Genomic DNA, 24,330 nt, shown 5'->3' with positions numbered 1-24,330 from the left:
GTGCCTCAATCAACTATTTCAGTGAAAATAACTGAATGAGTCAGCTGCTGTATATTCAAAGTGATAAAGATGTGATAGACACCTTATGGCTGCACTGCTATCCTTTTGTCAATGATTATTTTCTGTTGGGTGATTTCTTCTTCAGGGTAGTCAGATATTTCTGCTCTTGCAATGTTTTCATACAAAGATTCTTTATGCCAAATAAGATCATATTTTGGCCAGAGGGTGTTCATGGTTATTGTTTCTTGAATGTGTTCCTAATTGATTTTGCCAAAGCCACCCACCTTCTACCATCTCTCAGGTGACATGAAGAAAGGATGTGGCTCTAGACAGCTAGACAGTTTGAAGGACAGTGAGTATGTGGTGAGGTGGGATACGTATGGAAACAAATTCAGATCATTACCTCACAACAGCTTCTTTTACATGACAGACTACAAGTCATAATGACCTATTATATCTATAGTATGTAAACTAGGGAGTTAAACCCCACAAATTAAGAAATTGCAACAATGCTATGAAGCAAGAGATGCTCAAGCCCTTTTTCGGTCTAATATACCAATGACAACAATAATACAGCCATTACAGTGATTCTTTTTAACCAGTAAGTTGGATCCTCATAGACAATGCACATAGTTTATACTTCCCATAAGAACAAAGGTGTATTATGGTTTACCTTAACGGGTTACACATGTTTCCATATATATCCAATTATTTATCTCAATTGTGGAAACAAAAACAAATACCTAACTCGTTAAGAAACGGTTTGACCTTTCTTCCATAGGCCCCATCCTATATTCCTTGCATTTTCCAAAGGTATTTTGCGCTCCAGTTGACTTCACTAGGAGTTATGTTTGTGTGTGTACTCGCAGAAAAAGGAATATGTAACCTGGCCTTACACAGCTCCACAGCACTGAACTGAAATCCCATTAGAACTTCAGCTACAGTAACAATCCCATTTTTATGACCTAATGTGGGTTGTAAGAAAATGTTTAACTAGCCCATACAAACTTTTCTTTAAAATACATAATCTCTGAATATTCAGTTTTACATTATGCTTCTTTGGTTAGGATTTATTAGACTATTTTGTATTTGCCTTTCTGTTTATTTTGTAAAAGTACACTTGTCTAGCATGCATTTTTATGCCAGCCTTGCTTTGCGTTTTTACAGTCTGCTAATTAGACCATTTTAACTAATTTGTTTGCATTTTGTATGAGCAAGTTGGGCTTTTGGATTGACTAATGTAATTGCAGCCAGTTTCTGCCAAATACAAATTACTCTTTCTAGTGTGAGCTAGAGAGAAAAGTAAATATTTAATAGCCATCAATACCCTTGCAGCATTTTAGAGTGTGTTTTTTTTGTATGGAAAGTTTAAATAATTTCTTCAGTGCTTGATTGCACTTTAATGTTAAGAAATTATTTTTTAATCTTTTTTGAAATAATAATGAATTAGACACTTTAGTATCTCCGTAAGGACTTTATTTCTGTGCATTTTGCAGTTTTAAATTCAGAGCTTTAAGCTCTTGTACTTCCACATTTAAAGTTTACTTGTGTAGCTTTTTATGTATTGAATGCTGTCTCCTGAAGCCATTTCTCTGGAATGTACTTGGGTTTTAGTGTTTCTAAGCAGATGAATTCAAGTTTTCTAGCACTGCTAAAATGCACGGCTTTTGCTTGTTTTTCCTTTTCTTTATTCTTTTTCAGCGAGGCATAGGATAAGAGAGAAACTGGTTATCGACCCTCAGTGTTGTTGGTATCTGTTATTTGTACAGCAAATCTTATGTTCTTCATCTGTGCAGAAGCGGCCATAAAGGCGTAGCTGCACCAAAGACTTAAGTAGGATAAAGCTCCTTAATATTCCTGGGTGTTTGCTATCAAGCAGATTGAGAGGAGCCTCCCATTTGACAGGGCAAGGCATCTCTTCCTTTCTCACACCTCACTCTGCACCACTCATATATGTCATGTATGTCATGAGGTATGCCCACCTCATATGGGCTGACCCAAAAAACATTATTCTCAGATTACCCTTCTCAGATTGGGGTCAACATAAGAACACTGGTGGGTATCGCTTTCTGTCAAAATGTGGTGATGTTGCTCTTTACCCCAGTCCATCCACTGGCACCATGGTCAGTGCATTTCCCTAGGACATGAGTGTTTCAGGCTCCAATTCCTTTTCCTGCCTGAAGCTTTCAAACCCACATCTCCCCCCAAAGCATCTTCACCAACAGTCTAAGGAGTCAGACGGGCTGTTGCTCTTTCGCCCCAGTGAAACTTGGAAAAACGCATGGAAAACAGGATGGTTTGAACAGGAGCGGCTGACAACGGTTAGCACGCTCTGGGGTGAGAGGTTGAATCTCTCCACACAGAGGCAGGGTTTGCATCTGTGTCTTTGCCATCTTAGCTACATAATGAACTGCTGGATAGGGACGGGGCAGGAGAGGAAGCTAGAGGAATTAGAAGGTGCACTTCTCTTGCAACAGGCTCTTGAAGAGAACACCTACCCAGTTCTTGAAATTCTTGAAGAAAAGGGTTAGGTGCCTTCCTTCAGGAGATGGTTCGGGGCTGTGAATCAGGACTGAAAGGATACACATAAACAGCCTGGGAGCTCAAACCAGGCGCAAAGCTGCCTGGTCAGACCCTGTCAGGACAGTGCTCTGCCGCTGCTGGCCCTTGCGCCCATGGGTCTATGGCTATTTACCTGGGCCCCAAACGACAAGCTCGCAACAACAGCTAACACCGTGGAGACCAGGGCCTAAATGGTTTGGGTACTACAACACCTCAGCACTGTGGCATCAGAATTTCGTGGTGGATCTGGTCCAAAATGCTACCCATTGTTATGCCATAGCGTTAAGATTGCAAGAGGATGTGAGGAGCTCCTACTCTGTTACGTAAAATGAGATTAGCTCTCAAGCAAGGCAGTAGAAGATGCTAACAGAAAGATTTTTTTTTTCCCCCATCAGGCTCAGTTTTGTTTGATTATTCTGGTTGCTTCTGCTATTTATATAGAAAACATGGCAGCATAGTTTGACTACCCATTTTCCGTCAGGTGGTAAAATGTATTCTTCTATTAGCTAGTGCTAAAGAAAGTACAACGTTGCTCTCACTGAAGTCACCAGAAGTCTTTCTGTTGACATTATAACAAGCTAGAGGGGCAGAGGGAGATTCTGAGATATGTTTAAATTAAACCAAGAGGTAAAAAGGAGAATGACAGCCCCTTTTCATAGTTTTTTAGTATGTGTGAATATTTATATGATAAAAAGGTAGCAGCTATTTTCCAAAGGTTTAACCTAAAAAGATCAAATTTTCTGTTTTTTACATTGTCTTAGTGCATTTCTAACCCTCCTCACCTCTTGTAAGTCATGTCACAAACATGGTGTCAGTCCCAGAATGCTGTGGGAAGGTGCACCAGCCTTTGGCCATCTTATTGCTTTATCCGATGAAGCTGAAATGGTAACAGATCAACAGTGAGATCCAGCACTAAGGTGAGAGAAATCAAAACATCTTTTATCTGAGTCCTTGACAAGCTAGTACTCATTTTCTTTTTAGATAGGGTGCAACTTAATGTAATATTAACCCATCCATACCTATTAGTTAATAGAGTGACTGCACAATTACTGCCAAGTGTCAACAGAGGTCCACATCATCATCAGGCTATATAACCACACTCTGAATTTCACATAACCACAACAACCCAGTATCTTCTCTCTGTCCCATTCCTATTACATCAAGTATGTCACAGAGCATGAAACAACATGTTTTTGATGGAAGCAGTTCTCTCAAAATCAGTGCAATCTTCCCATAATGCACTAAGAACTGGTGCATTGCAAAAAGTAATAATCTTTTTTTGTTTCTGAAATTTGCCTGACCTAGATGGACAGGTAGATGATTTGATCAGTGGCCTCTGCAGAGAAATAACCACACTGTTCTGAGAAAGTGAAACCTACTATTATCAGGCAGTGCTATCTGGCTAAGTAATGTTGATAAGTTACAGTGTTTTTATCTTGTGATGCTATGTTAGTAACGCCAACACTGCCATCCTTGGATATCTGCAAGTCTCATTAACAGCAGCATCAAATTTGAGCATAGCTCAGTGATAGGATTTGGCTACTTGGATCAAAAAATTAATCATATATTAAATTTCTAATATATAGTATCCATTATGGACATAGTCACCTTTTGTGAGCAAATAATGTTCCACGGACCTAATTTATACTGAATTTCTTCAGTAAGTAATTTTTGGTCCTAGATACTGAGGCAAGTGTCTTACCGTGTATCCTTATACTTATGTTGGTACCAGCATTTCAGAAATTAAGAGGAAAACTTTTCAAATGGATTTGAATATGTACCCAATACTTCTCTGAGTGTGCATATTTGAATACATATTGAAAAGCTGGCATGATTTTGGTACCCCTGAGAGGAGATATAAGGATGGAGGCCTTGTCTTTTTTGAAGTCATTGGTAGCATCACACAGCAGGTCCATCTAAAATAGCTGCATGGATCATCTTTAGACATAAAAAGGCAGTTACAATTATTTTCTCATTCCTGACCCTTCCACAAGTTATCCATGCCTATATTTCCTTGCTGCTAACAAGATTACTTACACAAGTAACACAGCAGCACTTTAGCCTTCAACAGTTGGCCTCCAAAGCTAACCTACAAGTGAGAGCATCAGCTAGTGCTTTTCATGATGGAAATAAATTGTTCACCAAGAACTGGACTGACTCTGTCTTAAGTCATAGATAACTGAGATCTATTTTAATCATTTCAGTCACAGAAAAGTATTTTCTAAATGTGTTATGTCAAAACATTCCAAAAAGCAACACATTATCCAAGGCGCACGTTTTACTCTTCATTAGATTTGCAAATTCAGTCTGAGTCCTTTCAAGGGATTTTGAATTTAAAGTAATATTCTTAAATGCTTATGTTCCTGACATTTAACTGAAGCAGCGCTACAGCAACATGCAATAAAGGACTTCAAGATACTAATTCACTTATTCACAGAATACCTTGTCCTAACAATTGCCAATTTTTACAGATCTGAAGCTTGTCCAGAGATTTAGTCATCTTCCAAAATGTCACAGCAGGAGATGAGATGTTAAAAAAGCAGTAAAGCACTTTGTTTCACCAAATTGTTAAATAAATAAGTATCCAACATAAAATCCAAATACTTTTCATCAGCTATTTCACAAGAGCTGTCAGTGTCTGCTCTCCGTGTATGAACACTTTATCTTTTTAAAAGCCCATGAGAATCAATGTCTCTGCTATGTCAAGACCTGGCAAAACTATGAAGAGAAACAAGTCACAGTCATTCACTTCTTAAAAGCTACAACGGCTCTTCTCACACCTACTCCGCCGGAGTGCTGTGTTAGGTTGTATGGGTAATTTTCAGAATTTGATATTTTGATACAAAATTATTTATTAGAAATTTTGGCTATTTCTAAGTGCAGTACTTCTGTGCACAAAGAATCAGCTTGAATGTAAGGGATGGTGCATGAGTGTGCGATGTGTATGTGTTGCTGTGACACTCCAGCAGGAAAATGCTTGCTCCGAGTGATGAACATCCAGTGTGGTATAGCAGCCACTTCCTAAACATACATCCTCTCATGAATTTGTGCTCTACCCATGACATTTTTTGCATTAAGGATAGAGGCACTTAGAAGGCAAATTTCCATGTGAATGGCAAGATACTTTGCTATCATTGTGTGAACTAAAAGGGGAAATGCCAATTGTCAATTTTAGACTACTTTATTTGTACCAAGCAATAGATGTTTCTAGTGTTAATTAAATTCTTTCGACTATGCGAGCAGTGAAATGTTGTCCAAGAGAAATTGTTGGTTCGCTTTATGTCATTTGCACCTGTAGTTTGGATTGAATAGACCAAAGTGAAGATATGTATGGGAAGAGTATGTGAGAGACACTGCATGCAAAGCAGCCATGTGAATAGTGTGAAAGAAACAACCGCTAAAGAAAAATTAATGTTCTGATTACGTTGGAATTTTGGTGGAAGATTTGCTACTCACCTCTGCTGGAAAGTGGTATTAAAATATCTATTCTTCGTAGGTATGATTTGATTTTAATTGGCTCTACATTAGTACAAGACTTCGGCAAAAATTAAGTCTTGATCAACAGCTGGTTTGTACCTCACAGAGTTTAGATCTATATGTGGAAATCACATAAGTAATGCACTTTGACACAAAGCATTGCTTGTGTTGATGTGATAATAATTTGCTTGCAAAGATGAATATCACTTAAAAAGGTGATAAAGACATCATGAACAAGAGCCAAACTTTTGAATTGTCAGCTTGGTCTACAATGCGTGTAAGGTATACTTAAAAAAAAAAAAAAGGAATGCTAGTTATGTTTGCAAGTGGCTTCAGATTAACGAGGGCAGATATGATCCAAAGTGCTGTTTAGAGGTCAGTGAAAAGTTTAAAGGTTAAACCCTGCTACTTTTTCTCAGTTCTGACTCCAGAGAGTTCAAAAAGGAAGGTCGATTACTACTCTCAGAAACACTAGTGTGAATTTAGCGTTCACAAGTGCTTGGTTTTAGTTGAACTGATGTGGATTTACAGCACAAGGACTACCAGATTTGGCAGTATACTGTTCCTTTGCTGCTTGGTTGAGAGAACAGGTTTTGTTCAGCTGCCACTTTCCCCTGAAAAAAGTAGATCCATGTAACTTTGCCCTGGAGATTTCAGAGCAGAGATGCTACACAAAACATTTTGAATACAGCGTAGAGGTTGAAAATAAACATACTGGGAATGGTAAATATCTCTATTAAATAAGCTTATTTGATACTCATTATGTCATAGTAAGAATATCATTCTTCCATCAGCAATTCTACAGCATTTTTAAATATGGTGCAACTGTTGGATTACGTTTTACAATGGCAGGTTTGTTAAGAGTAAAATCATCATATTCCTATTTCTATAATTACCTAACAGGAGCTGCACCACTGAAAAGGAGAATGTCTTATCTCAAATGAAATTTCCAGCCAAGATAATTTGAGCAAGTGTGTAACAGCACTGACTCTTAGGAGACTTTATATTTTCTTTTCTACTTCTTTTTCCACTATTAGCAATACTAAATCTACACCATTTAGCAAAAGCTTAATAAAAATGTCAGTCTATAAATGAGAATATCCACATTTGCATCTTTGTCTCCTGGAGAGAGCCTTCACATCTCCCCCTTGTAGTCTGTTCTCACTCACACTCCCTGAGAACAGCAAATCCTCCCAGAGGTGTCAGAGCTCAGGGTCACTCCTGATTCAAACAGCGAGCGCAAGATGCATGGACTCTAGAAAGCTGCTGTGACTTGCCATGCCAGCCAAGCTACCCACCAAAAGCCCATCAGAGGTTGTCCTTTTCTGGCTAGATCCCCTGAACAGTAATTAGAGGAGAAAGCTGCTTGAAGAAAATGTATAGATTTTAGTGACATATATGTATACTGAAGGAACATCCTGCAGATTCCCTTTAGGCTTCTTCCTGGAGTGTTATCCCCAGAGTTATCTGTGATAACAAGAGGGAGCCTTGTAGGATCATTTGGCTCATCCTTGGTCTCCATCACAGGCTCTTCACCTTCCCCACAATCTGCTGTTCTGCTCCTGTGTCCTCCATGCAGTTGTCCTTCAGCTCCTTTCATTTCATACTTTTTCTCTGTGCTGTCTCTTCAAATGTCCCTTCAGCCTCTCCACTGCCTCCAGCAGCTCCAGCCCCCATTCATATGGCAAGTGCCGCCATCACTACCTGTCCATATGCAGTTCTCACTGCACAATCCCCTATCCGGTTCTCAAGACCCACAGTACTATGGAGAATTTTCTTATAATTATATTTTTTGTCTTTGGAAATGTCTGAAGGAAATAGGCAAGCATCAAAAGCCATGCTCTCACATAGAAGGACCATGTGTTACATAAGGGGCAAAAATGAGAAATGGCAGCCACTTTTGAATACACCCAAATATTCCTAAGAAAACACTATATAGTTCTGGAAATTACAATTGGCCTATGACCCGCCTTACAACTCATGGCTTGATAGGCATGGGTTTTTTTGCCCCTTGATCAGATATCTGTAAAAGCCCTTCTGGCAAGAATAGTTGCCCATGTGACCTTGTGTTTTTTTGCCTTTTTAACTTTCTGCAAGCATTCATACAAAAAAAAAAAAAAATATTCAACTGCTGGACAATCTTAGAAAGTGGACCCACAAGGATGAGAACTTGGCCAATGTATATGCATTTCAAAAGTCAAGCAAATATTAATGGAAAACACCGCTGCATCTTCCACTAGCATTACTGAATAGATTTGATTAAACATATAAACTTCACTTTGCTATTCAAGTTCACAAAGCATGTTTGGAATAACAATTATTTTATTAGCATAGCAACATTATCTAGTAAAATGAAATTAAATGTGTTTTGGGATAATAAAATGTAAAGCCTTATTTAAGTATCTTTGCTTTTCTTAAAACAATAGAGCGACAGAAATTTCGGCAGAAGCAAAATGATATTCCCACAAAAACTGCAAATTAAAATCATTAACCTCAGCCTTACCATAAGCATCTTTCTCCTCAGGGGCATGGACCAGCTGTCCTCAAAGAGAAATTTTAGTTTCAGAAAGCTCTTGGGAAAAACATACAAAATATACTGTTACACTATTTGTAAAATACTATGAGCTGTCTCTAAGTCGTTTCTATGAATCAGCATAAGACTATACAAAAAAGATTACTCTTGGAATAAAAATTTTCAGAGTCTCAGGCACACAGGGAAGCTTCTAAAGAGAAAAGTTACCATTTTAAACATGGAATCACATTCTAACCATGGCATTGGCTTAACAATCTGTATAGGCTCAGGTGGGTCACTTTCCGTTAGATTTTTCTATCTGTAAAACATGAATGATACTTCTTATCTTACAGCATACTAAGTTATGATACTCAACTCTGAGAGATACTTTTAACTCAGAGCACTTGACACACGTTAATTTAAACAATATTTGATTTTTCTTTGTCCCTTTTTCTGTTCTGGAACATCACAGTCTACCTTTTTATCACCTTACCATGACATGCATGTTATCTATCATCTCAAAGTTTTTGGTGGTGCTATATGTGTACATGATGCCTCATCCTGAACCAAGAAGGTTCAAAACTACTGAACTTGTGCACCAATGCATTACTCTACATGCAAGAACAGTCCAGCCAATGAAAAGATGGTGGAGGAAAGCATAACCCATGAGTGTTTGTAAGCTCAGGATGTGAGAGGTAGTATGGTCTGTGGCTGGGGCTGGGAAGACCTAAAACTGCCACGGAGCCGTTGCATGATTCTGAGTGAGTCATTTCACCTTTCTGTTCTGCTTTTCTTCTCAGCCTTCGTCTCTCTAACCTGCCAGCCCTTCACAGCAACATCTGTCTCTTACTATACGTGTCTCACAGTGGTTGCAGCTCAGCTGAGGTTTCCCAAATTAGAGCTGATTGGGAATTTTTCAGTGAAATGAGTTTTCATTAGATAGTGCAGCTTAGTTTCAGTGCAATTCCACAGTGCAATTGTAAGATGCTCACCTCATATGTGGTGACCTAAATTCAAGTAACGACTCCGAAGAATATGTTCCTATAGGAAGCAGATCATCTCTAGCAGGAGCTGTGGAGTGTAACTTACCCCAGGATAGCCATCAGTCTGCGGGTGCATTGGCACAGTCATCTGCAGTTAGGAAGACAGCAGGTCAGGAATTTGAACCTGAGTAACCTGTATGCCAGGTGAGATGATGTGCTGTCTCTTCCTTTCGTTTTTCCAAAAAAAAAAAAATCTAAGAGCACTAGAATTTTCTGCAGTGAAGAACTCAAACATCAATGAAATCTTGAAAAGTTTCATGGAGTGGGTTTAACTTGGTCTCACTCCATTCTACTCAGAACTCCACAAACCACAATGCTGAGATCAGACATATTTTCTCTTGCAAGATACTCACAATTGAACAGAGACAGAACAAATCATGAGCAAACACTTGAGGTGAGTTAATGATAAAAAGGAAAAATAAGTTATTTTCAAAAGTGATCCTAAAGAGTAGTGGTAGGGCCTTCTGGCAACGAGTACAAACAGGCTGTCCCTAGCATCAGGAAGGAGATGGGAGGATGCAGATGTGGGCAGAGGGAAAAATTGAATAAGCAAAGCAAAGAGAATAGAAATGGAGTACAGTGGAGAAAGCAGAGGAAATTAAAGCATAGAAATAGGAGGGAAGTGGTATCGAGTTTTAGTAAGTTTTGGTACACCATAATGAGAGAATGGAAACAAACAGGGGAATTTTAAGAAGTGATATGATTAGAGCAGTAGCAGCTTCTCAGTGTTAATTTTGGTGAAACACACTGAAGAGAGAAACACTCTAGAAATAATTTTGTTTTTATGAAACAGATTTGTTGTTATGAAGCAGATCTCCACTATCTGCCAGCAAAAGTTGTTAGGAGCATAGAACACTACAGTAATGACAGCACTGAATGGAAGATATATTTTCTCCCCTTCCTAAGCCCCACTTCAGCTCCTCTTGCTAATTGTCAGTCTAGAATAGCCTGCATTTCTAACCCAGAGAGCAGCCAAATCATATTCAATTCAAATAGTTACTTTACAACAGAGTATGAATATACTATCTATGTGGCATCTTTAAAGAATATGCAAAATTTCATTTGCCAAAACAGCAACTGTCTCCAAAGAGTATTTTTATGCAAGTTAAGACAACTAGAAATATCATATCACTTATGCTAAAGATTACTGGGTTGCACCCTATTCTCTCTCTAGCCTCGATCTTCCAAATGCCACTGCTGTGCACACAGCTGAGAACCTGGGATTAGGGTTAAGGTGCTGCAATTGTTGTGGCTTTGCCATGGCATAACTGAAATCAGGATGCAATCTGCTGTCATTGTCGCTGTGCTCACCTTGTAGCAAAATTAAGACCTCATTCTCTGGGAGCTGTCTTTGCTCAGTCCACAAGTTTCCATTTTATAATTGTTTGCTTTAGATTTAGCTAGAAGAAATCATGAGTCCAACCTACAAAGCAGTATTCCAGGTGAATACATGGAGAAGTGAGTCAAACTTTGGAAAAAATTGCAACAAAAATGCATCATCAACAGTAGAAATTACTAGCAAAACCACTAGATTAGGCCACTTCTCTACAAAGACATCAACCTTTTGGGGGAGGATGATGACCTGTGTTACTTTCTGAGACACAAAAATAATCTGTTCCTTTTAAATGATACAGCTAGTATAAAAACAATGATCTATGGAGTCTTTTGTGGAAAAAAAGTTTGCCCATGAAGCTTATGCTCTGTAAATTGAGATTAAAAAAAGAAAAACTGCAGACAAACAAGCACTGACCTGTGAGTGAGAGTTAAGCAAACACATAGATGAATTCAGAGAGGCAGTACTGCGATGGGGAAATACCCAGGGTACGCCATGAAGAAATATTTACAGAGGAAAGTTCTGTGGGTTTTCAGTCGATGGAATAACAGCAATTACCTCTTACTGAAATATCATAGCCACAATGAAGTGGCAAAGAAGACAACTGACATGTCAGAGACACCTAAATCTGCCCTTACAGGGCTGACAAGTTGGTATGATTGCTCTCCAAAGATAACTTCGTAACTTGCTGAAGTGTGCTTTAAGGATGCCCTGGAGCAGCACTAACCTGTGTACCTTTCTCGTGGAAAACTTTTTATAAGCTATAGCTTTACCTAATAGCTTATGCTATTTTTTGTTTGACCTATGGGTGTCCCATGTGGGTGGGATTTTCCAAAACACTCATGCCCAGTTCCTCAAAGGGATTTATGCGACGACGACTGTGCCTATAATGTCTATGGGGAGTTGCACAGAGGCCTGGCCACAGCCTTATTCTGCAGCCTGGGGGAGGAGGCAGGGAAGGCGCTACTGCTCCCTTAAATGATCACTGGGAAATCTACCCCTGCTTAAGGGTGAAATTACTCTGCACTATGGTGTTGTCTTAGCTCTGGTCCCATTGAACTGGAGGAAAATTTGGCCCCAGCCAAGTGCTCTTGAAAAGGCCAGACTGAATCTTTCTTTTTCTGCTGTGATTTTGACTCCTTCCTAAAATTTCATTAAGAAAAAAATATTTGAATTTAATTATCAGGTACACCACTTCAGTGGGAAAGACATCTGTCGTTTTCATTTTAATGTTTTGCCTTTCAAGCAAACTATTAGATATACAGTTATATACAAGAATAAAAAGACTGATAAAAAGGATGGTGATACAATATCCAGTTTGGTCCCAGTGATGTTATATGTGCTTAATCTGAAGTAGCTGATAACCTCTGCATGCAGCTTGGGTTGTAGATCTTTGAATACAGGCTTCCTTGTGACGCTGGCAAAAGACAGTGGTTGTGTCTTCATACATGTCAAACATTGGGGTAAACCATATTCTCTATGGGAAAAAAAGAGCCACAAACGGCAATGTTTCTTATAAATAAGCCTTTTAGGAAACCACTTTATTTCCATTTTTCCCTGTCTTTTCTCAAAGCCAAACCATCCCCTGTGGTGCTTGGGCACCCAGAAGCTGTTGTATTTGAAAGGCCATCAACAGGCGAACTAAATAGGTGAGAATAGCTGGAGTCCTTACAATGCCATGCTCTAAAATAGGTGGACCACTGGCAGCTTCAGCACGAAGGCAAGATGTTGATTTGCTTTCTCAGACCCAGAGAGCTTCGTGTGCTTGTCTCTGAAGAAATATAAAATCCCGGTTGCACTGGCCATGCATGAGGGGAGCAGGCAGCTGCCTGTACTTCCTGCAGGCGAGTGCAGTGTCAGAGCAGTAAAAACTAAACTCTCAGAACCACACTCTGACTCCGGCCAGCAGCTGAATTTACGTTCCTCTCAGTGAGGAGAAAGTGTCTTGATTCCATCTCAAAGACGTTGCAAGTTTATTTTAACCACACCTTGCAGGACAGGTGTATATATATGTAATACATACACACACACACACACACACACACACACACACACACACACACACACACACACACACACACACACACACACATATATACATATATATATACATACATATGTATATATACACACACACACCCCAAAGTATGTTAACACTACTGCTGTTGTAGCTGGTCCAAGGGTAAGATAAGGACTGTAGGAAGAAGCAGTATTTTCTTTTAGACCAAGTGTTTCAACTGGGAGGAAAAAAAAAGCTTGCAGAAATAAGTCCTTTTTTGTATTCAAAAACCTTCCTTCCACTATCGGTATCACTTATTCTAACAGAAGAGGTTTCTTTTCCCTGTAACTTTGCCTCAGAAATAAAGCAAGATCTGAACTCTGCTCCAACACAAAATTTTGCATGATCTAAGCATACGCAGTAAATAAGCCTTGGAAACGTTTATTGGAAAAGGTGATGAATTCACAACATACTTTTTCCGAAGGCTGACATGATTTTAAGGTTAATCAGAAAAGAGGTCTTTCCCCAATGGATATATTTTGTAGGCACAGTGATTTAAAGTTGCATCTTTGCAAAAAGTCATCACACAGTATCCGCATCACTTAAATCCTAAAGGTGAAACGTGGCCTCCATGGAGTTGGTATGGTTATAGGAGTGCACAGTCCTTGCAATAGCATGTCTATCATAAGGAAAAAGTTGGTGTAAAGAATGGCAGAAGAGAAAAGCAGATTCCACCCAGAAGCGCTTGTACCGTGGCTCTTGAGAAGAAGTCAAGTATTTTACGTTGCATGGCTCGCCAGGGCTTACAACCTCTTGTTCTCACTGGTAAAGAAAACACCACAGCTGCACAAGGAATGGGGAAATCAAAAATAATTTCAGCCTCTTCCTACTTCATGGGAAGAACTAAATTGGTGCTATTGTCCCCCAGCATCAAAAAAAATGATGCTTTGTCAGATAAAATGCACCAGTCACCATTCACTGCAAAACAAGTGTTCCTCTTGGTTCTAGCATTTCACTCCTTTTGCACTCTCTAGCTCTTAAATGAGGGAAAATCTGAAGATGGTGCTTTAGGACCATAGAAAGGGAAAGCGGTTTCGTTTTAGAGCCCTCCATTTCCAAAGAGCTAAGATATTTCTTCTAACTGGTTCAGGGTAAAGGTAAAGAAAACTAAGGAAAAATGACTTCTAATTAGCATCTGTGGTCAGATTTGGGATGAATGTTTTTAAAAACTGCTCTTCCTTACCCATGTATTTTGTGGGCCTGAGTATTATGCCCAAAAAGATGATTGTGGACTTCTGAGAAGGAATGGAAATGTAAAAGCAGAATAGTCTTATAGACCGCTGAGTCCAGGGCAGAGACATCGTATTCCTGAGTCTGCCTTAGAGTCTAAGTCAGTCATTCTTCCACTGGTTTAGTACTTAATCTATAACAGGGGAGTGATGTATTTCCTCTCGCCTATCCATGTTCAGTTATTGTTCATTTTAATTGCAGGTGCCATCAGAGACTGTTTGTTAATGTGTACCATTACTTTAGCCAGCACAAAGGGGTTCCAGTTTCTCTTGGCACCCCTAGTTGTAGGAGTAGTATAAATGTATTCAGTGTTCTAGTTACAAGCAATGTCTTTAAAATAACAAAGGCTTTGGCATACACACATGTTAATACATAAACAGTAAGGCACATTTAGCACTAGCCTAAATAGAGGAAATCAGGTAACAAAGCACAAAGACAGAATGCAAGTGTAAAATTAGTCTCTATCAAATGGTTTCTACTTCATTTATCTTTGTCTTGCTCTGACTGGTGTAACTTATAATTAGTCTCTGCCTGCAGTTGTGTGGTTCCAAAGAACTGTGGATTAAGGAGAAACTCTAGAATTTCTCCGTAACTTGACAAGTTATAACCTGAAAAGCTACACTTAGTCCATTAAAGATTTTTCACAGTGACATTTTAGTGCAGCTAGGGAAATACGCCACTTTGCCATTTATCATTTTTAGGGCATGGACAGAGAAAAGGAGGTTGCTATGAAGAACAAAATAAAATGGAGTTCATGTATAGAAGCAGGGTGAAGCATACTGATAAATATACACCACTGAATGTCAGCAAATGTCACTTGAGAAGCCATTTGCAGCTACCAGAACAGCCTCACAAACCAGCAAAAGTAGCAAAACCAGGCAAAACGAGTTGGGTGTACTCGCTTCCACATGAATAAGCAATAAACCTTTCTGAAGTTACACCAGAAAGTTGTTAGACTTGATAGATGAATCTTTCCAAAATTGCTCTGTTGCATACTGTATATTGCTACAAAAGACTATGGATGGTTTAAAGTGAAAAAGAGAAAGCATTGCTATGCATGCAGTGATTTAAGCTTTTTTGTTCAAACACTTGTATTCTACTTTGTATTAAAGGGACGGTTGAAACAATGGAATGATTCATCACATCACTTTTTCTTCCATAGGACTGCTCTTTTTTTGTCTGAACTCCATTTGGCATTCATGCTATTACATTTTTATGGTTTCTCCTTTAGATATATTTACCACTCTAGCAACAGGGCTTACAGAGAAATCAATTTGGTTTTAGTAGGCAGCGACATTGTTGCAAAAGAAAACTCCTCTGTTGGAAAACTTCTGATAGTGGCTATCTCGCATACCATCTCAGTGTAAGTGAAGGACCTTCAAGACTTCTCCCTTCTCTCCAGGAGCACCTGATTTGTAGATCTATGGATCAGCTTCATTTTGGTTTATAGACATGCTGACCTGGAAAAAACTCTCCCTGTGAAATACTGTTACAATGCTTGAGAGACAACATCAAGATTCCTTCAGGCTTATTTTTAATCCGGGTTGTCTGTTTGCAGCCTCTTGAACAACTACTGTACATTGATAATAAACGGAAGTGAAGATCTTTGACTCTGAAAATACCTCCAAGGAAAAGTGAGAGTTCTTAAAATTTCAGAAACTGTGACTGCTTTTATAGTTAATTTTCCATGAGATTCTTCTTCCTAAATTCTATTTTATCTCAGTAAAATCAGAGACAGCCTGCGTCATTTTGATTTCATGAGACTGTTCTCCCCAGACATTACACTCATGCAAATTTCAGATCAGTTTTGTTTTCATTAGTGACAAGCAGCAACATGGATCGCAGAGCTGGGGTCACACAGGGACTCCTTTATTCAAAACATTTCCTACCTTCTGCGATACGCTGATCGTGGAACTGGTTCAGTTAAACTTCTCCTATGGTCACGTAAAAGCTGGAAGCAGCCAGCTCTTACAAACACATCATAAAGCCTCGGAGTTTAAATCTTTGAGCAGAACCAATTTCTTGTACTCACAGATCCTGCAGATGGAGTAAGGGCGAACCTTCCTTTCTTGGGCAGGATGTTTATACAGCGCATTTTCTCTGTGAGATTCTTCATTCTGTTCTCATAAAATCAAAATCAAAGGTGATCCTTATTAGTCAAATTGAACCCTTTATTCAATTAAATTTAAAGCCTCTTTTATAAATGAACAATGAAAACCAGAAAACAAAGATTAAACCGTTGGGTTGTGCTCAACATTGCATGAACTTTCCTGAACTGCTTCCCACCCCTCCTCCCCCGATTCTTTGAAAACTGAAGTAATCTTTGAGGCAAAACAGGCATTTGACAGCAGCCATCATACAGAAGCTCTGCAGCAGTTGTGCTGCTTCTTTGGTCTTGTTTTGAATTTCTCTGTCAATTTGAATAGACACAACTGAGTCTCAAGGAGTTGATGACACTCACAAGCTCAGGAGACAAGGACTGTGTCAGATGCAATAAGGGGGAAAAGATATATCAGTTTGCTACCTTGCCATAAATATAAGTGCCCCCCCCCCAAAGCTTCTGCTTTCATATAAAAGACTGCAGTCCAATGAAAAACTCAAGAAAATTATTTGCCTTTTGTATGCGATATATAATATATATTATATAGTATTATGCTTAATGTTTTTAAGAAGCTGTGAAACGTATTACAGGTGTACAGACTTATCTTCAAAAGAGACAAAAGAATATTTTTCTGCAAGTTTTTGCAAAGTATAAATGCTGGGCTCAGAGGTATTGGTGGAATTCTTGAATAACTAGGCAGTGCATTAATAAATACGCTGGTTCTATGACAAGTACTGAAAATAAACTTATGGTTAGCAGCTTGCCTGACTTGTTGAATGGTCTAGTCCTTCATCCCTCAGGGCTAAGCGGGACAGCAGCTATCCACATCCCGAACATGATCCAAGCTACCGAACACAAGGGGAAGGCACCCACTGCCTTTGGATGAGGCCCTGCAGCCTCCAAGCTCGACCCCGCAGGCCATCATCAGCCCAAAGCCAACCTACGCTCTGCCATAGTTGAAAGCCCCCCAAATCCAGCTGTTAGGATGCAGGCGAAATGTCCAAAGCTCTTAATCAGGCAAATCTTCTTCTTCAGAAAGAGCGAAAGTTTTACTTAAACAAAAAAGTACAGGATTTGGTTCGGTATAGACAGTAATAATGAAGAATCATGGTTTCTCTTATCAGGTTTTTTGATGCATTTGTCTTTCTAGGCAAAAAAGAACATGCAGTTCTAAGTGGGGGGGAAATCATTTTTTGTCCTTTTTTATTTTAATGGCTAAACATTGTAATGCTAGCTAAATAGAAATTCTTGTCTGTTAATAGGTTCCTTTAGTTTGTAATAAATAGGAATGCTAATGACTAAAATTTTGTATTTGGTATGCATTAGCTTTTGTAAGTCTTTTCTTTACAGGCTTCATTGACATTCAATATGGCAAGCTTCCTTTGAAACATATTTATAAAATAACTACAGTATAATTAAACCAACAAAGCCATCTTTTAAGTAAGCTTAATAGCTCAGTTTTTCGCTCTGTAAATTTTTTACTTTAAGGAGGAAAAATAGTTATGCTTCAATTCTACTATATATTTCATTTTGCATCTAATATTTCCTTTGCATTTGCAATCTGTGCATATCTAATTCTTGACAACTGTGATTATTAATAAGTGTGCATGAAAAATACGCTTCATAGCATCTTCCACAAGAATATTTTTGTTAATGGGAATGGAAACGTATCCTGGCAAATACATTATATGTAATATATATGTATATATACATATTTTAATAGCTAATGCTGGCGTACTTAATACACAGAAATGGATTAATACAAATGGCAGGTAATAATCGAAGTGGATGCTATTTAATAAATGTGACTAAAAATATTTTAATGATATAAAAGCAATAGGTAAATAAAAGCAATTACGTTTAATTTTGCTTTTAGCTTGTGAGCATTTTATGTTAGCTTTAATAAAGGGTAGAGCTTGTGCAGAAAGCTAATGGTAGATTCAGTGTTAGCATTATTCATTAGGGTTTCTAAGTAGTACTTATTCTGAGATATTTCTCTGGAAGGCGAAAATGTTCTTGGTAAGGGTACTTGGATCCTGATAACCCTAATTCATAATAATATCCCCCTCATTCAAAAAATTGAAGTTTACAGAGTCCTCAGCAGTTTGAAAATCTTTATACTACTTAGAACCATGATCATGTTTACTAAGGACAAGCTAAAATGTGATAGCTCGCATTATAATAAATAAAGTGGAACCTCGTAACTGTTTCTTCAACTCTGTCCTCTGCAGACATAATAATATTGAGACCCCATTTACGGTATGGTGAATAAAAACAGTTGACATCATTGTTATAATCTTTATTTAAAACTGTTACCAAGGTTACAAATTACCATCACTGTGTGCAACAGGTCCCTCTGAAGCAGTATCATTACAGATTAACTGTAATGTGTAGGATTATAATAAAAGGCATAAGGGATTATGCACAAGCAAAAACGCGAGGAATAACACAAATACATTTGCTTTACATAGTGCATTGCTTTGCAAAAGCTCTGCTCTCAATGCCGAAATATGCGATGCGGCTTTTTGTTTAATTCGGGCATTTAGAGAGATGTTAACCGTATCCTGAAGTGGCTTTACAAATGTCAGAGAGCAGAGGGGGGCGGCTTTATCCCGACCTATAAAACCGCGGCTGCCGGAGCCGGTCTCGCACAGCCTCCGCGCCTTGCGGATCGCCTCGCCTGAAGGAGAAGGAGCCTCCTTTGTGCGAGCCGGGGCCGGGCACAAGCCCGAGCGAGGGCAGCGAGCGGGGCGAGCTGCGCCGCCGCCGGGGCCGCCGGGGCCGCCGGGGCCGCCGCCGGGGCTCGCCGGCACCTCCGTCCCCTGCTAAGTCACTCTACGCCGCCCTCAACTTAATGACACAAATCCAGGCTCTTAAAGTCTTTGGGACTGGCCGTACGCGCTCATTTATAAATAATGATCTCCATATAGATGCATAACAACAGCATACCAGAAGTGTTTGGGGAGAAATCCGATTAAAGTCTATAGCTTCCGCCCCCACCCCCCTTCCCCGCCTTTCCCAGAGCAGAAGTCCTGCCACGGGTCAGCCGCTGCGGCTGGCCCAGGCTGCGGGGTGGAAGGGCAGGAAAGGCTCCCCGCTCCCCGCCGCCGCCTCCCGGGGCTGCCCTGGCGCCCGCCGCCCCCTCGGCGGTGGTGGCGGTGGGGACGCGCCCGGGCCGCCGGCGGGGCCGCCGGGCTCTGGGGCAGCGGCCGCGGCTGGAGCGTGAACTCGGCGGCGGCGGGCGCTGCCCCCGGCGCCGGCAGCCCCGGGCAGGGAGGGCCCGGCCCGGTGTGGCGGTGACGCAAAAACGCGCTTTGCTTTCCTCTTTCGGGCGATTTAGGGGAACTGGAAAAACAAACATCGGACCGTTTCATGACAGCGGCGGGGAAAGCTCCGAAGGGAAAGAGAGCGGGGCACATCCTTTTAGAGGAAGGACAAGGGTTCTCTGAGGAGGGAAAACAAAAGATGACAGTGGTGGCTGTAACCCCACCATGAACCAGGGACCTCCTGGCCACGCTCGGAGAGCTAACCTCCCCGGACTTCCCATTACCTCTCCATGACACTTCACTAATGCTCACACAATGGCCAACTGAGCAGTTTAAGTAAAGATATTTTAACCTGAACTAAACATTGTCTCCAGACAATAGGATGCAAAGCAACATCTGGTACCGCACATAAACAATGCTGTGCAATAGCATATGCTCGACGTCTGGAAGTTTATGTCAACACTAAGCAGGCGAGGATGCTGCTGCTCGACCTGAAACCTTAAATGGCTCTTTGCTTGGGCTTCCGAGGTGAGCATCCCCGTCCTTCCTCCTGGGTCACCGTCTTCAGCGTGACGTTCTGCCCGCAGAGACACCTTGGAGCCGGTGAGGAGTGCCCCGGTCAGAGCCCACGGCCCGGCCGCGCTGCCCTTCCCCGCTGCGGCTCCGCGGGCGCGGCTCTCCGCCGGCGTAGGCGGCCGGCGCTGACTGGCCAACTTCGGGGGAGCGCTTCTTTAAAGAGGAGGCTCCAGGCTAATGAAACGGCGGGAGGCGACTATTGCAAACAGCTGTTCCTCATACATATTTCATTATACAATCAGATAATGCGTCTTACCACCTTCTCAATTATTCACAGATAAACATTTTCAAGACGTTTTGACATCTGTCTTAGGGCCTGCTATTAATTTAGTAATCACTGTGGTTAAAAATGTATGGGGACTGCACCTCACAAAAACTCCGATTTCACTTGCGAGGACGGCTACCGCAGTGCCCTGCCCGGAGAAACACCTCAAGCCGAAGAAACCCCCAGGAAGACAAGGGAAGGGGGGCGGATAAACCCCTCTCCCGCAGCCCCAGCGCCGCGGCCAGGGCTGCGCCGTGCCCGCTCCCACGCGCGCCCCGCCGCCCACGGACCTGCCCCGCGGCCGAGGCGAGCTGGCGACACGGACTCGCGTGGCTTCGTGCGGCTCCGTTTCGCTGCCCGAGCAGACCCGGCGGCTGGAGCCTCCAAAGCTTGAGCAAAGTTTGACCGAAAGTTTGTTTCTTTGCTGTTCGGGCTGTTTTTAAAACCGGAAAGCTTTAGGAAGTCGGACCATCCTAAAACTGCCTCCTTTGTGTCTCTTTCCTGGCAATAATCCCCTTCCTGAAAGTAAGGACCCCCCCTCCCCAGCAGACGCATACACGCACAGCTACCAGGTGTCACACACGGACCTTAGGGATCGATTCAAACGAGAGAAGGGGGAGAATCAAATCTCGCGAACTCTGTTAGACACTTTATTGATTACATTAAACCACTCACTGCCTCCCCCCCTCCTCCCTCCGCTTCTCCAGGCTACCACTTTTAACCACAAAGTTCATAGGCAGGCAAAAAACTGGCCCCTTCACCCCGCCAGGCCAGGTAAGCGGCTGGAAGCCCAGAAGGACGAGTCACGGCGTTTTTCCGTCGTGCCGCAAAAGATGTGAATTAGCACAAGCTCGGTGCTGCGGTCTCGCCAGCGACACGGGGGCTTTGCTTTGCAAAGGCGTGGAGGCGAAGGAGCCCCATTTGGGGCAGCAAAGCGGCGCACGGCGGAGAAGCGGGGTTGGAGGCCGGCCCCGGGGCTGCCGTCCGGGGGGGGGGGGGGGGGGGCGCCGGGGGGGGCGGGCCGGCCGCGGGACACGGGGGACACGGGGCTTCGCCGGGAGGGGTAGCTGCGAGGGAATCCGCGCGTGTCTGCTTGCTCTCCAGCCTCCGCGGGAGTCCCAGGAGTGAGCTTCGTTTTAACCGTGCCACGAATAAAAGTGCAGGCGCCCAGGAAGGCTGGGGAGCGTAAAGCCCTTCCGCGCTGCAGGGGGCGAAGGGCAAAGGAGGGTTTGGGGTCAAGCGGCGGAAAGGATGCTCCGCAGGGTGGAAACCGAAATTCCTGTCGCTCCCTCAAAATGTTCCCCCCACGCGGCTGAAGAGCTTCTCTTCCCTCGAGTGCCGTGCAAACAGCGGACGGGCTAGTGGTGAACTCTCAATGTCCGGTTCGGATCTACCGATTTTTAAAGTGAGAAACGGCGAAAATCGGGCTGTGTGTGTGCGGGGCAGAGAGACCTTTCCAACTACAGCATTTGCCATGTTTTAAAGCGAAGTGTCAGAAGCTGCAGGATAAACCCAGCGCTGCTCTGCCTGGCAGCTCTCTGCTAGGCTCTCTCGGATTAGCCCTCTGCCCACCTGTAGCCGGTCTGTGCCTACCTGGCGGCTGCCTTCAGCTCTCCGCAGCCCTTTTACAGTTTCAGCACTACACTTGCAACCACCTCCCCGCTCCCCGTCCCCACCCCAGCCTCAAGACGTCCCTCGCCCTATTGATTGCGCTATAACCAAACAGGGCAAAAAGACGAGAATTGTATTCGACAGATGCCGCTCACTCGTGAATAACAGGTTCAGTGCATACGGTGTCTCTCGCCATTATCCTGTAAGTTAATATTGAGTAGCAGTAGCTGTCTAAATATCAAAATCTATTTATAGGGGATGCAGAGCCATGACTTCTCCATCTGACCTTCAGTAACTGCAGTCTGGAAAACAGGGTAAAGTTAAAAAAAAAAGAAAGCAAGAAACAGCGCAGCGCTGCAGCGGAGCTCCGCGCGCGGCGGCGCCGGGCTGCGCTGCCTTTGTCCCGACACCCGCAGGGGCGCCTGAACCCGCGGGGCGGCGCCGGCCCTGGGCCCGGGCAGCAGCGGGGCTCGCTGCTCTGCTCTGCGCCCCCGTCGGCTTCGCGGGGTCGCTCCGTCCACTCGTGCCCACCTGCAAAAGTTTGGGGTTTTGTTCACGTTACCAACAAAAAAGGGGAAAAAAGACAACGGCGCCGCTGGTTGACTAGCAGGTTTCAGTACGAGCTGGGGGAGCCGAGATTTCAGCACGGAGCAGATCCCCTGCTCGGGAAATGAGCTTACACCGAGGGACTGGGGGTGGCTTTCTTGCTTTCCTGCTGGCAGCCTCCGCGGCGGGGGCGGGGGCAGGGCCGAGGGCTCCCGGCGTTTGTCCTCCCCTCCCCCACCCCCCGGCCCGGGCTGGCGAGAGGGGCCGGGGGCGGGCGGCGCTGCTCGGGGTGCGGGGGGCACCGGGGGCGGGCCCGCCGCCCCTTCCCCGGGGCAGGGGGGACCTGCAGGGTCCTAGAGCAGGGATCAGTGTTGCAAAGAGCATCCCACGGTGGCGGGGGGGTGGGGGACACGAAAGGACTTTTGTTTTACGGAGCCGTCGAGAGCCCGTCCCGTCTGAACTCACGGCTGTGCAAAACTGCCCGACGGCTCCCCGCGTTAGCACGGCGCCGGGGGGGAGAGAACAGCACTTTTCGTGGGGTTTCGCGGCCGAAAGGCGCTCCCCGAGGGCCCCGCTCCGCGGGGCTCCGTGGCCCCAACGCCCCCCCGGCGGCCGCCGGCACCGGGCAGCTTGGCCACAGCCAGATGTGCCGAGCCTCTCCCTCCCCCTTTCTCTTTTCGGGTGGGTATCGGGGGGGAGGGGGGATGTACCCTGCTTTCTTTTTATTTTATTAGGGAAAAAAAAACGCAAGGGCTCCGAGGGAGTTATTCCTTGTGCCTGCAAATTAAAAGGCTCCAGTCTCCTGTGTGACCCTATTAAGACACGGCAGCGCTGTTCTCAGCTACTTTAAAGTGCCGGTCTCGGTTGGTTTAGAGGTCGGAGCTCCTGTTCTTCAGGAGAAGTGCAGTTCAGGAGGAAAACTCAGTCTCCCGTGGTCGTGTGCAGCCTCCCTTTCCACCGGCTAAGTGCACCTACCAAGGGAAGGCGGAGAGGCAGGGCTGCTAACCGCGCTGCTTAGCTCTGCACTCTCTTCTCATTTCGGGGGCTAAGCAAGGAACAACCTTCTCTAGTCGCCCGAATAAAATGAGCAGGGAGGTTTTTCTGTAACTATTCTTGTCGTTTTCGTCCCACTCGAGGAAAATATCTGGAAAAAAAATCCTCCAAACTCGACCCGACACACTTGGAAATAATCTCTTTTTAAATCGTGGGTCTCGATAATACATTAGGCTCTGTGATATTGCATTCCAAAGAAAATAGAGTCGGTATTAGGAGGATTCTCCTCTTCCTAATGAATATTTACCCTGAGGTCATTACATCTGTAATGGTCCTCGCTTAACTTACCTTACTCCCCTCTTTCTCTGCTAGAGACTAGGATTTCAATCACAATGCCCTCGATTTTAAAGTGCCATGTACCATTTAATGGCGGGATGCAGGCAAGGTTAGAATATTATTGACTGCATGCAATATATAAGATGGATACATTTAAGACTTTTAACTTTTTTGCTGCAATGACACGCTGTATTTTTATGAGATACCTATTATGTAGACAGAACCATTGTGCTGTAGCTGCCTCACAGTTGCTGGATCGTTTCTATCAGATGAAAGATTTTGAATAGTTTTCTTTCAACAATGCATCCTTTTGGTCTCGACACAAAGAATGTAGGCATGGTGTACACTTAAACAGCTCTGTCACAGCGCAAGATTAAATAGCGTATATATCGGATTCTGTCTGCAGCATAATACGCGTCG

The sequence above is a fragment of the Dromaius novaehollandiae genome, chromosome 3, assembly GCF_036370855.1.
Source record: "Dromaius novaehollandiae isolate bDroNov1 chromosome 3, bDroNov1.hap1, whole genome shotgun sequence".
Taxonomy (NCBI): domain Eukaryota; kingdom Metazoa; phylum Chordata; class Aves; order Casuariiformes; family Dromaiidae; genus Dromaius; species Dromaius novaehollandiae.
Note: the sequence above shows the minus strand (reverse complement) of the source record.